This window comes from Rhinoderma darwinii, chromosome 4 (assembly GCF_050947455.1).
Source record: "Rhinoderma darwinii isolate aRhiDar2 chromosome 4, aRhiDar2.hap1, whole genome shotgun sequence".
Classification (NCBI taxonomy): Eukaryota; Metazoa; Chordata; class Amphibia; order Anura; family Rhinodermatidae; genus Rhinoderma; species Rhinoderma darwinii.
The window spans coordinates 345,962,705-345,980,961 of NC_134690.1; positions in this window are offsets into that span (position 1 = coordinate 345,962,705).

Sequence of the window (18,257 nt, forward strand, 5' to 3'; positions counted from 1 at the left end):
ATGGGCGTTATTTTTTACCAGATTCAATTTTTTGGTTACCTATAGGGCTGGGTCTAAAAATATTAAGGCTGATGCACTGTCGCGTAGCTTCATGGCCAGCCCTCCTTCGGAGGAAGATCCTGCTTGTATTTTGCCTCCAGGTATAATCATTTCCTCGATCGATTCTGATTTAGTCTCTGAAATTGCTACTGATCAAGGTGCAGCTCCCGGGAACCTTCCTGAGAACAAGCTGTTTGTTCCCCTGCAATTCCGGCTAAGGGTACTTAGGGAAAATCATGACTCCGCACTATCTGGCCATCCAGGCATCCTGGGTACCAAACACCTCATTACCAGAAATTATTGGTGGCCTGGGTTGCCTAAAGACGTTAAGGCCTACGTCGCCGCTTGTGAGGTTTGTGCTAGGTCCAAGACTCCCAGGTCCCGACCAGCGGGCTTACTGCGTTCGTTGCCCATTCCCCAGAGACCTTGGACACATATCTCCATGGATTTTATCACCGATTTGCCTCCATCCCAAGGCAAGTCGGTGGTGTGGGTGGTGGTGGACCGCTTCAGTAAGATGTGCCACTTTGTGCCCCTCAAGAAACTACGCAACGCCAAAACGTTGGCTACCTTGTTTGTCAAACACATCCTGCGTCTCCATGGGGTCCCTGTCAATATTGTTTCGGACAGAGGGGTACAATTTGTTTCATTGTTTTGGAGAGCCTTCTGTATGAAGTTGGGGATTGATCTGTCCTTCTCCTCTGCCTTCCATCCTGAAACCAATGGCCAAACGGAGAGGACTAATCAGTCTCTAGAACAATACTTAAGGTGTTTTGTCTCTGACTGTCAATTTGATTGGGTCTCTTTCATTCCCCTCGCCGAATTTTCCCTTAATAACCGGGTCAGTAACTCGTCTGGGGTCTCTCCTTTTTTTTGTAATTTTGGGTTTAATCCACGGTTCTCCTCCGTTTCACCTGGTAGTTCCAACAATCCTGAGGTAGAGGTCGTTCATCGGGAACTGTGCACAGTCTGGGCCCAGGTTCAGAAAAACCTAGAGGTGTCCCAGAGCGTACAAAAAACTCAGGCTGATAAAAAACGTTCTGCTAACCCCCTGTTTATGGTCGGGGATCTGGTGTGGTTGTCGTCTAGGAACTTGCGTCTCAAGGTTCCGTCCAAGAAGTTTGCTCCCCGGTTTATTGGGCCGTATAAGGTCATTGAGGTCCTCAATCCTGTCTCCTTCCGGCTGGAGTTACCCCCGTCTTTTCGGATACACGACGTGTTTCATGCCTCCCTCCTCAAACGCTGCTCCCCGTCCTTGGCTCCCTCGAGGAGACCTCCTGTTCCCATCCTCACCCCGGAGGGGGTGGAATTCGAGGTGGCCAGGATTGTGGACAGCAAGATGGTCCAAGGCTCCCTCCAGTACCTGGTCCATTGGAGAGGATACGGGCCCGAGGAGAGGACTTGGGTACCCGCCCAGGATGTTCACGCTGGGGTATTGGTCAGGAGGTTCCACCTGCGTTTCCCCAGTAAGCCAGGTCCACTTAGAAAGGGTCCGGTGGCCCCTCATAAAAGGGGGGGTACTGTAAAGGATCTGCCAGGCACTGCGGGGTTAACTCCCAGAACTAATCAGTCAGCACCTGAGAATACATCCCTGAGACTGACTCCTGCTTCCACCATTCAGGCTGGCAGGCTTAGGAGTGGGAGAGCCTATCGTAACCTGGCCAGACTCAGCTAGCTCCCGCCCTCGGTCTATTTAAGCCTGCACTTCCTGTCCCTCGGTGCTTGTTATTGCTTTTGTTTCCTTCCTTGTGGTTCCTGGCCCAGCTACAGCTCCTGCTATTTTTGATCCTGCTCCATACCGACCCTGGCTTACCGACTACTCTTCTGCTTTTCGTTTTGTACCTCGCACACTCCTGGCTTGACTCGGCTCGTTCACCACTCTGGTTGCTCACGGTGTTGCCGTGGGCAACGGCCCCTTTTCCTTGCTTGTGTTCCTTGTATGTTTGTCGTGTTTGTCGTGCACTTACTGAGCGCAGGGACCGCCGCCCAGTTGTACCCCGTCGCCTAGGGCGGGTCGTTGCAAGTAGGCAGGGACAGAGTGGCGGGTAGATTAGGGCTCACTTGTCCATCTCCCTACCCCCTGCCGTTACACCCAGATTCTACTTTCATTCTTTTCCTCGATTTTTATCCATTGGGAACTCTCCTACTTTAGTTTATTAACATACACACCCTCTTGACATCTTCTTTTGTAACCCTACTTGAGGCAAGTTCTAAACCAGTCATTATACTGATAATGTAGCCAAATAGCTGGTTTCTTTATTATATGATTTATTGATGTATCTTCTAAGATCTACTTTAGTAATATTCAAGTTAAAGATTTTATCCCACAAATTAATTTGTACTAAGGATGTCAGAGCATGCAGTATTTAAGATTTGCTAGTCACTCCTTTTCAGCATGTCCACCTTTTGTGCTCTTCATCTGTTGACACGAATGTGCTGCACAGTATGTCTTTTTAGGGCCTCGGCAGCGGCGGAGGGAATAATACTGGTGAGCAGGATATGCAGTCAGGATATTAGAGGCTTCTTCTATGTTTGTCAGAGAAGCTGCCGTGCATGCTCAGCTTCTTATCTAACAAGTGGAGAAGGCACCAATGATGATGATGATGATGATGATGATGTTTTGTAGTGCACCCGCCATGTTCTGTCTTCAGTGCCACCGCTCTTTAGTGCAGTGCTGGTTGCATCACATCATGCTGACCGCACGCACACACTTGTCAAGCCTCAGGAACGGGGCAACGGCTGTATTAAGCACTACACACATAGAATGGGAGAATCCTGCTCTCTTATGTCTATCAATCACACACGCGCACACACGACCGGTGAAAAGTTTTAGAATACCCACATTTTCCCCGTTTTTATTGATATTTGCAGTTTAATGTCTCAAATGTACTTTGAAATGAAAACATAGAAGAAATAAACATGTTAAGATGACTAAAAATAATGGCTTAAATTTATTTCAACAAATTAAATCTAGATTTTTGACTCTTCAAAGTAGTCACCTCTAGCTGATATAACAGCTTTACACATTCAAGGCATTCTTTCTACAATTGCATTCAGATATTGTTCAGTAATTTCTTCCCAACATTGTTGCAGAAGTTCCCACAAATGTGCTGCACTTGTAGGTTGCTTTGCTGTCACCCTTCTGTCCAGTTCATCCCAAACAAGCTCAATGGGGTTTAAAGAGGCTCTGTCACCACCATATAAGTCCCCTATCTCCTATATAATGTGATTGGTGCTGTAATGTAGATAACAACAGTGTTTTTTTTATTTTGAAAGACGATCATTTTTTACCACGTTATGAGCAATTATAGATTTATGCTAATTACTTTCTTAATGCCCAACTGGGCGTTTTTTAACTTTTGACCAAGTGGGCGTTGTGAAGTGTATGACGCTGACCAATCATACACTTCTCTCCATTCATGTCCATTTGTACTCAGCACAGCGTGATCTTGCGAGATCAGGCTGTGCTGTCACATACACCCACATTAACTTTACTGAAGTGTCTTGAGTGTGAATAGACATTGCCTCCAGCCAGGGCACGATGTCTAATCACACTCCTTACCCTTTGGTAAAGTTTGTGTGAGACTTAATCGCTGCACAGCGTGATCTCGCAAGATCACGCTATAAATGACAGCACAGCGAGATCACGCTGTGCAGCGATTAAGTCCCACACAAACTTTACCAAAGTGTCTGGAGTGTGACTAGACATCGTATCCTGGCTGGAGGCAATGTCTATTCACTCTCAAGCACTTCAGTAAAGTTAATGTGGGTGTATGTGACAGAACAGCACCCACAAATGAGTACAAATGGACATGAATTGAGAGTTGGGCATTAAGAGAGTTGGGCATTAAGAAAGTAATTAGCATAAATCTAAAATTGCTCATAACTTGGTCAAAAATGATCGTTTTTCAAAATAAAAAAAATACTGTTATCTACATTACAGCGCCGATCACATTATGTAGGAGATAGAGCACTTATAATGTGGTGACAGAGCCTCTTTAAGTCTGGAGACTGTGGAGGCCATTCCATTCTTTGAAGCCTCCCGGCTTATTCTTCTTCTAGAAGTAGGTTTTGGATTATTGTCTTGCTGTAATATGAACCCCTAACCAAGAAGGCGTACACCAGAGGGTGCAAAATGCTGTGGCAGCCCTTTTTGTCCAGTATGCCAGTAAGGGTATGTGCACACACACTAATTACGTCCGTAATTGACGGATGTATTTCGGCCGCAAGTCCCGGACCGAACACAGTGCAGGGAGCCGGGCTCCTAGCATCATAGTTATATACGATGCTAGGAGTCCCTGCCTTGCTGCAGGAAAACTGTCCCGTACTGTAATCATGTTCTCAGTACGGGACAGCAGTTCCACGGAGAGGCAGGGACTCCTAGCATCGTACATAAGTATGATGCTAGGAGCCCGGCTCCCTGCACTGTGTTCGGTCCGGTACTTGCGGCCGAAATACGTCCGTCAATTACGGACGTAATTAGTGTGTGTGCACATACCCTAACCCTGTGCAAGTTGCCAACTCTGAATCCAGCAAAAGAGCCCCAGACCATCACGCGTCCTCCTCCATGTTTGACAGTTGGTGTAACACACCGGGGAAGCACCTTTTCACATACTCAATGACGTACAAAAACCCTGTGTGATGTACCAAAAATGTCAAAATTTTGATTAATCAGTCCATAAGACCTTCTTCCACTCTTCAGTAGTCCACTGGAGGTGCTGTTTGGCCCAGCGGACAAGTCTTTTTTTTATTTTGCATTCTTAGCAGTGGCTTTCTTACAGATACTCAACCTGTCAAACCTGCAGATAGAAGTCTTCTCTTCCCAGTTGATATGGAAATGTGTTTATTCTTTGCTGCATTAAGCTGGGCTTGAAGATTTTGTATTGTGAGGCGCCGATCACGCAAACTGTTGACTCTCAAAATATTGTCATCTGATTTTGTAGTGGCCTTTGGTCTGCCAGACCTCTTCCTGTCAGAGTTTCCACCAGTTTCCAAGTGTCTTTTGATGGTTTCCTAAACTGTACTGACTGCCACCTTGGCTTTCTTGGCAATTTCTCTGTAGAACAGACCTACAAATAGAGATTTATTGCTAATGGGGGCATTCTGAGAGAGCTTTATTACTTATGGGTGCATTCTGGGGAAGCACTAATTCTAATGAGGCCACTCTGTGGAAGCTTTAATGCTAACAAGGGCACTTTGGGAAGATTTATTACTAGTGGTGGCACAGGAGGAGATTTATTACCAATGGTGGCACTCCAGACGAGCTTTATTACTAATGAGGGCATCCTGGGGCAGCACTATTTCTAATGGGGTTACTCTGGTGGAGCACTATTTCTAATGGGGGCATTCTGTGGATGCTTTATTACTAATTGGGGCATGCTGGGGGAGCTTTGCTACTAATCGGGGCACTCTGGGGAGCTTCATTACTAATAGGGGTACTCTGTAGAAGCTTTATTACTAATGGGAGCACTCTGGGGAAAGCACTATTACTATGGGGCACTCTGGGTAGCACTAAAACTATGTGGGCACTCTGGAACAGTTACATTTGGGACACTGTAGGAGAGCACTATTACTGTTGAGAGTACTGCTTGGCACAATATTATATTGGTTTGGCACAATATTATTCTTCTCTGGTCACTAAGTGGGCAATAAAACTGTCAGGGGCAGTATAGCTTGGCGCAATATTTTTTGAGAGGCCACTATTTGGCCCTATTTCTGTCAGGGGCACTTTTTGCTTGATACAATTCTTTAAAGTGAGACTAACTGTGACACATAGTATTTTCAGGGGTACAATCTGTATTGCACTAATATTTCTGCAGTACAGTAATTGAGGGCACTAGGCAGCACAGTATTCAGAGTAGCAGCAGGTTGGCACTATTTATGAGGGCAGCAGGATTGGGAATTTGTGTAGCGAAGGTCAAGATGTACTGGAAAAGCGAGAAGCCAAACAAGTCTGGTGGTAAAATCTACAGACATGCCCAGGGGGTGTCATCATGGCGGTCTGGAAAGGATGTAGAAGAAAAGGTAAGAGAAGACTCCAGTCAGTGAAGATGTCACATGTGAGTTACTGAATGTAAATGTTTATTTCTCTTCTGACTGCTTGTGATCAGTATCTTCTAATATTTGTGATGGTCCCTATAGAGTACCCGGTATTATTTGGTACTCTATGACTATATTATTATATATCGATAAGTGTTTGTGATAGGGGCAAATTGTTAGTAGGCAGGGCTTATGTGGGACAAACATTTATGGATACAGGTTCCAGGTCTCACAACTCTGGAATTAATTCCATAATAATATTCAGCGAAAATGTGCTGCTACGTTGGAGTATCTAAGTTTGTCATGTGTTAAAAGATTTGGCTTATAGCTTGCGCCCCTCATCTTTTAAAACCCTTGCAATGCCCCTGATGTCACATGTGTAGCAAATGTAAATCTCTCCACTGTATGTTCCTGCATATATCTCCTATGTACACCCTGAAAACATAACCTTCTCCAGTGGCACCGCATTCGAGGTTGTATCTGTGTGTGGGTCTCGAAACCGACCTCAATTAAATAGATCCAAATACACATGCATAGCAGCTCTGAGTTTATTATTTGACCAAGCTCATGTATATAACACCCTGTGTTGGCTCTAGCAGTGTATTATTCCTATCGATAAGTAAGAAGGTAGTGCTTCCAAGCCATTCACCGTTCATTTGAAATTCATTATCAGCAAGCAAAGATTTTAAAACTGTTTAAACCTGATCTGGAGAAAAGTCAGGTATAATCATTTATGTATTGTTCTGTTTTGTTTTTTGTTTATTTTTTCTTTTTTTTCCAAATTATAAAACATTCTTATATGTTTATTTTTTTGATTTTTTTTTTTCCAGTAAACTATGAATCCATCCTTTATAATGAACACAGTCAGCACAGATTTTCATCTTTTAAATGTAAACGAGCTTTCCATTTACTGACAAAAGCAGAGATCTTGAAAATGGTGAGAAATTGACCCACAATATAATGAGAAAGTTGCATAAAACATGAAACAACTTTATCCCATGGAAAACTCATTTAAAGAGGCTCTGTCACCAGATTTTGCAACCCCTATCTGCTATTGCAAAAGATAGTGGCTGCAATGTAGATTACAGTAACGTTTTTATTTTTAAAAAACGAGCATTTTTGGCCAAGTTATGACCATTTTTGTAGTTATGCAAATGAGGCTTGCAAAAGTCCAAGTGGGTGTGTTTAAAAGTAAAAGTCCAAGTGGGCGTGTATTATGTGCGTACATCGGGGCGTTTTTAATACTTTTACTAGCTGGGCGTTCTGATGAGAAGTATCATCCACTTCTCTTCAGAACGCCCAGCTTCTGCCAGATCACGCTGTGACGTCACTCACAGGTCCTGCATCGTGTCAGACGAGCGAGGACACATCGGCACCAGAGGCTTCAGTTGATTCTGCAGCAGCATCGGCGTTAGCAGGTAAGTCGATGTAGCTACTTACCTGCAAACGCTGATGCTGCTGCAGAATCAACTGTAGCCTCTGGTGCCGATGTGTCCTCGCTCGTCTGACACGATGCAGGACCTGTGAGTGACGTCACAGCGTGATCTGGCAGAAGCTGGGCGTTCTGAAGAGAAGTGGATGATACTTCTCATCAGAACGCCCAGCTAGTAAAAGTATTAAAAACGCCCCGATGTACGCACATAATACACGCCCACTTGGACTTTTACTTTTAAACACACCCACTTGGACTTTTGCAAGCCTCATTTGCATAACTACAAAAATGGTCATAACTTGGCCAAAAATGCTCGTTTCTTAAAATAAAAACGTTACTGTAATCTACATTGCAGCGCCTATCTGCTGCAATAGCAGATAGGGGTTGCAAAATCTGGTGACAGAGCCTCTTTAACACTTTTCCCTTTATCAATGTATCATTGTATAATATCCTAATTTGTTCCTTCGTGAATCTTAATCTTCATACGTTATATAATAGTTGTCTTTTGTGAGATACTATTATAGTGCAAATTTATGACAGCATATTTGTTATTTACACTTTGTTTTGGAGACCATTACTGTACATAAGACATGAGCTGCCTTAGGCAAATCCAAATGCCAGCACAGTCTGCCAGTTCACGTTCTGTATTCATGAAATGTTTGAAATATAAATTTTATGTAATCACTAAAAACCTCTGTGATCTCCTTGTATCTTTACATTCCATTGTAAATTATGGTTGCATCTAATTGTCCTGATGACTCAATTTTGTTTTTTTTCTTTTCATTATGTTTCCATGCAATAACGACTTCTAGAACTTTCCATAGCAAAAAGGACCCCACCATAAACATTAAATATTTCAAGCATACAACAGCTGTATCAAATCTTCATTACGGTTCTTGTGTTGTGTGTTAACACCAAATGGCTTGAATGAGTGATGATAGCAAATAAAATAGGGATAGGATACTTCTTTACACACATGGCTTACAATCATTTCCAGCGATTTTCCAGCATGAAGGACCATTTACATAACTATGTTTCTATGTTTGTTCCATCTCTGTTAATGTATATGATGGTCCAAAGGTCTGAGATACATTGAAAATCAGATGTTTTGTAACTTAAAAATGAAAAAATATATATTTTAAAAATTGAAATGAAAAGGTAAAATTAAGAAATACTTAAGATTTTGCACTTAATCTTGGTCACTATATAAAATTAAGCAGATTTGTGATGATGACCATGTTGCGCTTTGTACAAGAAGTCGAAATTTCCTTAAGTCGTAGGTTGTGTTCACACTTTGTGATTTTGCAGCAATTTTCACAAAACCAGTATAAAATCCTGACATTATCTGGATCAACATGGTAGGATTATAGGTTGGACTTGATGGGCCTGTGTCTTTTTTTAATCTTATCAACTATGTAACCATGTGTAGACACGGGTATATTGCTTTCATTGTAGAACATGTTTAGGCAGTGTTCAATTCAGCATTGCCCTTCCGTTGAAGGGTTCCATCTGAGGTTTCCGTCGGGTTAACCTCTCTTCTGTTTCCCTCACCATTGATCTCAATGGTGACAGAAACGTTGCTTAAGGTCGACTGCGCTATTGATTCGCTCAAAACAATGGAACCCTGTCACATCGATGACAAAAGGAAACCTTTAGCAACGTTTCCGTCTCTATTGAGATCAATGGTGAGGGAAATGGAAGCTAATGTTTCAGTTTGCCTTTCCGTTGAGGGGATAACCCGACGGAAACCTCAGACGGAACCCCTCAATGGAAGGGCAATGCTGATGTGAACAGGCCCTTAGACAACTCTCTGGTGGATTTCATCAGTGGCTCATTTAAATTAATTGTAAAAATAAATCCGGCAGTCAAGGTAAGTGGTAAAGTAATAGCTTTAAAAGGGGTTTACCACGACCAGACAACTGATGAACATATAAACTGTGCAGCCTGTTCACAAAGACTGAATGACTGTCTGAGATGCTCGGTGATTGGCTGATAGCTGATGATGCGGTATCTGCGTGTCTAAGCAGTCTAAAGTCACAGATCAAAGGGCAAGATGGAGTATTGCAGCCTTCAGTACAAGGAGCTAAAGGGGTTACAGTATCTGGCAAATTAAAAAAAATAATAATTTGTAAGCTCTTTCATCTTGGTATATTGGAGTTGGTCATTTTCAATCTTCCAGTCATTTCTCGTTCCTACACAGCAAAGGAACCATTCTTCATGTCATTTGGCGGTCCATCTACTGAGCGTGAGCTGCTCAAAAGTTAAAATCCCATGATACTTAGCGGCATATCTTCTGTCTAACTCCCTCCCACCCTGACTCCCCATATCTCCGCCCCTTGGTTCTATGTGTAATACATAAATGTTTTTATTGGCCCGTTATTCAGATGCATGACGTGACGCACACAACACTGAGCTGACGGGTGGAGTACTGAGCAGTGCTGGAGCCTGTGTCTAACATCTAAAATTTGAATTAGAGTTACATTACAAAGGTATGTAACTCTGGATGCACTGTGATTTTCCGCATAATTGTTTTTCCCCGGAAAACCCCTTTCACTACACTAACATAGACCACCAGGGATGTTAACATCAATTCCTTTACTGCCCTAGACAACCAGGGATGATACCTATCAATGCAGGGGAAATTAACACTATACAGGCATATTCCAGAGATATAAATCTTGATTTTTTTTACAGTCATTATTTTATTTCTTTTAAATATGAGATGTTGCGAGTATGCTGGTAGAATGGGACTATACATATTTTTTGCACAGGGGCCCTCAGTTCGGCTCTCTTTCGCTCATTAAACTGATTATCTGTTTCTTGTATTGTTCTCAAATATTGAGGTTTGCAGACTTTCAAAGCAAATATGCTTTCCCATCCAACATGTTCTTACCATTTTTGCAAGCCACAAATAATGCCCACAAAATTATTAATATGATAAACTCACATGAAGTACAAGAACTAGGGATTAACCTTTTGTTAAAATCTAAGCAGAAATCACTATTTATAATATAGCAGTGGTTAGGAAATCTATCTTGCAGTAATGGCTTCCACCTTCCTATCGTCTCTTTATGCTGAAACTATCTTATGTTTTCAGAATGGATTGGGTGGATGCTGCCCTTAAAAAGAAAAATTAAATTAAAAATTATAATTATATTGGGAAAAACATGTTGACATTATTATCAAACAGAATTCAGCAGAAATTGTTTGACCGTTTTTAATGTACATGGTAGGCTCTGTTCACATCTGCGTTGGGGTCCCGTTCTGACGTTCTGTCTGAGGTTTCCTTCAGTACGAGACCCTGAGCAGACACAAACTGACACAAACTGACACCGACGGAAACCAGAGGTTTCCGTTTCCATCCCCATTGATTTCAATGCTGACGGAGCCAGTGCTTGTGATTTCCGTTTGTCTATTTTGTGCGCCAGATCCGCCGTTTTGCCGGAAGCACAAGTGTAGTCGACTTCTCTATTGCTTCCGGCAAAACAATGGATCCGGTGTACAAAAGAGACAAACGGAAACCACGGGCACCGTCTCCGCCACCATTGAAATCAATGGTGATGGAAACGGAAACCTCTGGTTTCCGTCGGTGTCAGTTTGTGTCTGCTCAGAGTCCCGCTCTGACGGAACATCAGAACGGGACTCCAACGCAGATGTGAACAGAGCCTTACTTAGAATTCTCTCTTGTTCATGGTCCACCTGCATAATGAGCTATTTATCTTAGTGATTTAGTGATCGTTTGGTGTGATTTACATTTCTTTTTTGGTCTCATGTTGACTTTGATTTGGGATGACTGGTCCCCACTTACCCATTCCCCATTGTTGTTGTTCTTTCATTGCAAGAGAACAATCCAATATAGTTTTATGTAGATCTTCTACCTTCGTGAATGTAATACAGGTTTGACTTATTTCTGATGTTCAATGTCATCATTTTTTTATTTGTATTTGTAGAGAAAAGAAAGAGAGCGGCACTCATCCGGATTAACGTTTTCTTCTTTATTTATTGCTCATAAATAACGGGGAAAGACAGAGACTGTGACAGGCAACATCTGTTTCGCATAAACACGCTTTCTCAAGCCTTCTGATCTTACTTTTTTATTTGGGCTTCAATGGACATCTTCTCTGATATTTAGTTTTTCCTAATATTTTTAAAAGGTACAGTTGTACGATTTGTTTCTTTCTAACTGCCTTTATCATATGTTGTACTCGTCTCTTACTTTATATGATTATTACCTTTACCATCACTCAGTTCCTCCCCTTCCACACTTCCCCTGTTTCTAGTGTTAAAAAATTGGAAAATGTAATAAAAACACTTTAATAAAAAGAAAAGATGCTTGGCAAAACAGTCAACAAATCTGGCACAGAATATAGCAATAGGCAATAATTATAGAATGTTTTACCCGTCTCTACAACAAGCTTCTGTGAGGTAGGAATGGAAGTAGGTATTTCAATGAAGTAACCAACATTTTCAGGGGTTTCCTCATAGTAACACATAGTAAGACATAGAAGTTTCTACACATAAGAGAACGCTTCCTGGATGAGGCCACTCCACCCGTCTTCACACCCCCACCAGCACCAATGATTTGTTAAGATGGGAATGAGAATCAGATGAAGTGTAACTTTGTAATATACTGTACACTCCGTACCAGTCCTGTCTTCCTGCACTCATTGCATTTGAAGTACAGAACCACTTAAAAAACAAAAAATAAAAATAAAATAGAACACAACTTCTACTGACTTGCCAAGACATTAAAATTAATCTTTCCCCAAAGCGATACATATTTGGCTGAATCATAATTGAAAATTAGTTTTAAAAAGTAAATGGGTGCAGCTGTTAGCAGAGGTGGTCCTTCCTGAACAAAGACAAAGGGGTGTCAGATATCAAAAACAGAAATAAAGATTTTGTTTACTGAAAATGTACATGTTTATTAGAATGGGCATATGTGTGATATATTTATTACATGACAACTCAAGTTCACACTACATGATAAATACTAAAAAGTTGGCATAGATGTCTAACCCAGAGGCTGTAACCTGCACTGCCATGTGAAATTGAACACACTCCTGTTGATACACATAAAGGAGTTTTCCCTGTTTTAACCATTATCCGCATCACGCATGAACACGAATCTACAATATTTTACAGTTGGTGAATTTCATGCTTCAGTCTGTAAGACTGTGGGGGAGAATCCACAAATCTTAAATAGGATTGTAACTGCCTGTCCTGCCTCTTGTATTTGTGCTGTTGTGCTAACGTTGTGACTGTTTATGGCAGGTGAAGCGGAATGGTGGTTGGCTAACTGGTTAGTAACTAAATTGTTTAGTGCTCTCGACAAGTTTCATTTAGTGTTCGGGTGGAAGAGGAGGAGCGTGGCTATTGCGGGAGGGCCGCTGCAAAAGCTACTGAGAGAGAGCTGTGGGGCTGCTGTGAAAGTGACTGGCACTGTCAGGGCCGCCATCAGGGCAGTACTAGGGGTACTAGTATAAGGGGCCTGGACTAACCCTAACTGAAAGGGGGCCCGGCGACTGCCGCCACTTGCCTTTGGTAGAAAAAAACAGGCCCCTGCAAGGGGGCCTGTTCTTTTCACCAAAGTAAAGTCGTGAGCTGCGGGCCCCCTCCCACCTGAGTTTGTGATGCTGCTATGTGCCTCTTGTCATGGGGCCCAGCCGTCAAACACGCCCCCCCCCGCATGCACTAGCGCACGCACGCCCGCACTAGCGCGCACTAGACTGCATCCGTGACACTAACCCCTCCTATTACCTCATGACAACCCTGGCGCTGTCTTCCTTCGTCCTCCACTGACGCACTGTCAGTGAGGATGTTGCTGCAGCCGGAACCCTTGTTGAGAACCAAGCAGGGGAAGTATCAGAAGAGATAGACACAGCGCTGACATCACCGGTGCTTGTCCTTCTGAGAGCAGTGAAGGAGGTGGGGGCATGTCTCAGACTTGCAGGCAATGCTTTCTATATGCAAGTCTGAGACAGCACCAGCCATCTTGGATTGCGGAAAACAGAAACCGGAATGAGGAAGCAGAGCTAGAAGCAAGCAAGTGAGGCCAGCAGGTAGGTTAACAATAATTTTGCAGTTTTTAATAATTTTTTTTTTTTTTTTGACTGAATGGTTGCTTTTTAACCAGTAAGCTGCAGCTCCAATGTGCGCCTAGCTGAGGTGTATTTAAGTTTCTCAGCCGTCTCATGCTGCAATCTAGCATATCTTGACGTCACACTCAACTTCATAAGCTTTAACCCTAAAGTTTAAAATTCTGTAGAACTAATGATGAAGCTCTTTACAATATTTATATATATATATTTATTTTTTCTTTTACTTAATGATTTTTATTATTGCTAAAGGTCCAAAGCACTGAAGAGCAATCCCAGTGACATCAACTGCTGTGTCTGGATAGGGCAGTGGGAGCGGCTCAGCTTCAGTGTGTGGTAAGCACTTGTGAGCTTGATGCCCCCTGCTGAAGAGAAGAGAAGACTGCAAAGGTAAGTGGTATGTGTAAAATTAATAAATGGGTTACATAGAGAATAAGAATAATATTTACACACAGTGGTGTAACTACATTGTGCTGGGCCCCATGCCACACTTTTGAATAGCCTCCTTCCCCTTAAAGAGGCTCTGTTACCACATTATAAGTGCCCTATCTCCTACATAAGGAGATTGGCGCTATAATTTAGGTGACAGTAATGCTTTTTATTTAAAAAAACAATGAATGGAGAGGAGTGCATGAGGCTGATTGGTCAGCGTCATACACTCCCCTGTACAATGCCCACTTGGTCTAAAGTAAAAATACGCCCACTTGGGCATTAAGCAACTCATTAGCATAAATCTAAAATCGCTAATAAAGTGGTAAAAATTGATCGTTTTTTTAAATAAAAAGCACTGCTGTCACCTACATTACAGCGCCGATCTCCTTATGTAGGAGATAGGGCACTTATAATGTGGTCACAGAGCCTCTTTAAGCATGGACCCCAGAACCGACATAAAAATGTACTCCCCAATACTCGCTCCTCTTGCCTTCATTACCTGGGACAGAAGGCCTACTGCCACATCATGCCGGGCAGCGTCAGGAAATTATATGCGACGCAGCATACACCGTCCTAACGCTTCGTTAAATACGTGGATCCAGTTTTAAGTGGGGCTCGCCCATTCCAGGTCGACCCATCCCCCTGTGACCGCAATTGTTATGCCATTGTTTTAACAACCTTTTTCTCCTTTGCTCTTATGCATCTATTTTTGATCATAGATGGGGTTTTAAGATTGTACCAAAACAAATCCTGTATCTTCGATTTTGTTTATGTGAACCTGTCGGCCTGTTAATGTTGCCCTAACTGCGGGCAGTATGATATAGTGACAGGTGCACTGATTAAACTAAACTATGTGTTACTCTAAAGTGCTGCATCATTTTAGAAAAATCATAGCTTTATCACTGGCTTGTGTCCATTGTTAGGGCAGCATGAGTGTGCTAAAAGGTTCCTTTTAACCGCTTCCCGTCGTAAACAACTTTCAGATTTCAAATTTGTTTTCCTCCCCAACTTCCAAAGCCATAAGTTTATTTTTACATCGATATAGTCCTATGAGGGCTTGATTTTTGCAGGACGAGTTGTAGTTTTTCGTAGCACCATTTATTGTGCCATATAATGTACTAGAAAACAGGAAAAATATTATTTGTGGGGTAAAAAATGAAAAACATTAGCGATACCTTCATTGCGGGGGGCGAATTGAGCTGCTAGAGGGGGTTGCCCCCCTCTTTCTAACGATTTAAATGCTTCAATCGCTATTGACCGCGGCATTTAACGGGTTAAATGGGCGGGATCGCGCACAAGCGCGATCCTGCTTGTTACTGTGAAGTGTCAGCTGTAACATATAGCCAACACCTGCATTGTATGGAGCCGGTTCACTCCATGAGCCCGTTCCATACTTCCCCTACCCGGCTATGATGTACGGATATGTCAAATGTCGGGAAGGGGTTAATGGGGTTTTCCAGTACCTAAAAATTGATGGCCTATCCTCAGGATAGGCCATTAATAGCTGATGGGTCGGGTCCAACTATGAAGACCTCCACCGATCGGCTATTTTGAAGGGAGTGCAGCGCTCGTACTACTCTACTTGCTCACTGTGAATCGTCAACAAGTAATTGCGTGACATTTGTGTAGACCATTCACAGTGAGCAAGTAGAAATAAGGGGAAGCAGCGCTCGTACGAGCACTGCACACCTTTCAAAACAGCTGATCGGCGGGGGTCCCGACCCATCAGCTATTGATAGGCCATCAATTTTTAGGGTCTAGGAAACCCCTTTAAGTATTATGTTCATTAAATTTTCAGAAAAAGGAATAAAGTTGATATATTTTTAAGTTAGAGAAGAGTGGGGCCCTGCCAAAAGAGTTTATAAGAATAGGGAAAAAGGGAAAGTAGAGCAAGAGTGGTCAGTATCGCCTTCAATTATTTAAATTGATACGATCTGGTATAGTAGGTGAAGAAATTTGGTTAGTGCAATGTCCCCTTTTTTTGCACAACCGTATTCACTTATTATTTATATTTTTATTTTTATTATTTAATATTTTTATTAATTTGTTGTAAATATTTTTTGTTATTTGTTTTATTGTATTTTTCAAATCCCATTGACTAGGAGACCATTCGTTGGCTATTCCTCTTCAATGGGAAAAAGGAGGGAGTACTCCAAAGATTTATATCGTATTTGTGACTTGTTCATTGATGTGCACAATACAAAGGTATCAGCTGCAGCTTGAGGTAAACAGGCAGCTGATTATTCCACAGCAAGAGGGTGTTCTCTAGCTGTATTGCTCTGTGGCTGAATGTATTCAGACTTGAGACGCTCTGGGAGATGTTAAATCTCCCAGTTTGTCACTGCTTGTGTCCCAGCTATATGTGTATCCCGTGTGTTGCTGCTTCAGACCTTTAGCTGCCAAAAGAGTCTACCTTGTCGTGGTGGCAGGCTTCGGCCAAATAAAAGGTTCTTAGTTATGTATCACACAAAGAGCGTGATATGGCGCTGGACTGAGTATCGTTAATGGGTGGGGCCACAGTAGGGGGCCCAGACAATTTAGCTGTATGGGGCCCTGAAATTCCTGATGGCGGCCCTGGGCACTGTCATTGGGCCTAAGTCTGTCGGCCCAGGAGCATGTTGCAGGTGACAGGCTGGAGCCTTTCCGAGTGTGAAAATTCATGTTAGCAGTGGTGGGTTATGGACAGGAGCCTTTCCACGTGCATCAGCAAGCCAGCAAGGGCAGTGCAGCCAGTTGCGCAAGTTGTTTGAGCCAGCTATCATCCGCTAGCCAGAAACACTGCTCATACTGCCACAGCACTCTCGTACAATGGGTGTGGAAGGAAGCAGAGCTGTGAGCAGTAACTAGCCAATGGCATCCATATATAAAATAGAAAAGGTATATTAAAATGCACTAAATAAATTATTATTATTATTATTACTTTAATTAGTAGTAATGATTATGATTAGAATTATGAGGATTGATTCTAATAGGATCATTATGGCAAGGCTGCCAGTATTTAACCCCTTCCCGACATTTGACGTATACATACGTCATAGCCGGGTAGGGGAAGTATGGAAAGGGCTCACGGAGTGAACCGGCTCCATACGATGCGGGTGTCGGCTGTATGTTACAGCCGTTACTTCACAGTAATGAGCGGGATTGCGCTTGAGTGGGCGACCCTCTCTAGCAGCTCATCGCACCCCCCTCAATGCAATTGTGGGGTGGCGATGGTTGCTATGGCACCCTGAGGGCCTAATGAAGGCCCCCAAGTCTGCCATCTTTGTGCTCCTATTAAGCCCTGCATCTGGAAGGACTTAATAGAAGCCTGTAGGAAAGACGATATACTGCAATACATTAGTATTGCAGTATATTGTGCAAGCGATCCATCAATCGCTGGTTGAAGTACCCTGGGGGGACTAATAAAAAAAAGTAAAAATTTGTAAAATAAAGTTGTTTTTTTATGTAAAAAAAAATTAATTAATTAAAAGTAAAAAAAAAACCTTTTCCCATTTCCCCCATAGAGCATAGTAACAAAAAAAATAAATAAACATAATTGGTATCGCCGTATCCGTAAAAGTTTAAACTATTACAATATATCACTATTTAACCCGAACGGTGTACGCCGTAAAAAAAACAAAACGCCAGAATTGCTATTTTTTGGTCACCTCGTCTCTCACAAAAAATAGAACAAAAAGTGATCAAAACATCGCATGTACCCCTAAATGATATAATTAAAAACGACAGATTATCCCGAAAAAAATAAGCCCTCATACCACTTAATCGACGAATAAATAAAAAAGTTATGGCACTCAGAATTTGGCGACACAAAATAAATTAAATTTTTTACACTTCGTTTTTTACTTGTGAAAGTAGTAAAATATAGAAAAAAAACTATATATATTTGGTATTGCTATAACAGTGTTGACCCGCAGAATAAAGTTAACATGTTGTTTTAATTGTTCGATATATGAAGAGAAAAAAAAGGGAAAAGACGGCGCTCCTCTAAGGTTATAACGTACTTGTAAGTGGTGGATGTTGTGCAGGTAAGTGTTGGTAGAGCAGGATCGTCAGCACAACTTGACTTTGATACTTATCGGAGGATTCACCCAAGTTACGAACCCACTGAGCAAGCCTCCGGAGCCAACCCACAGTTTTGAGCTCCAAGAATAGAGTTTCTTTTCCGTGGTCACTTGGAATCGAGAAACTAGGAAAAAGATGCTCCTTGTATCGGGCAC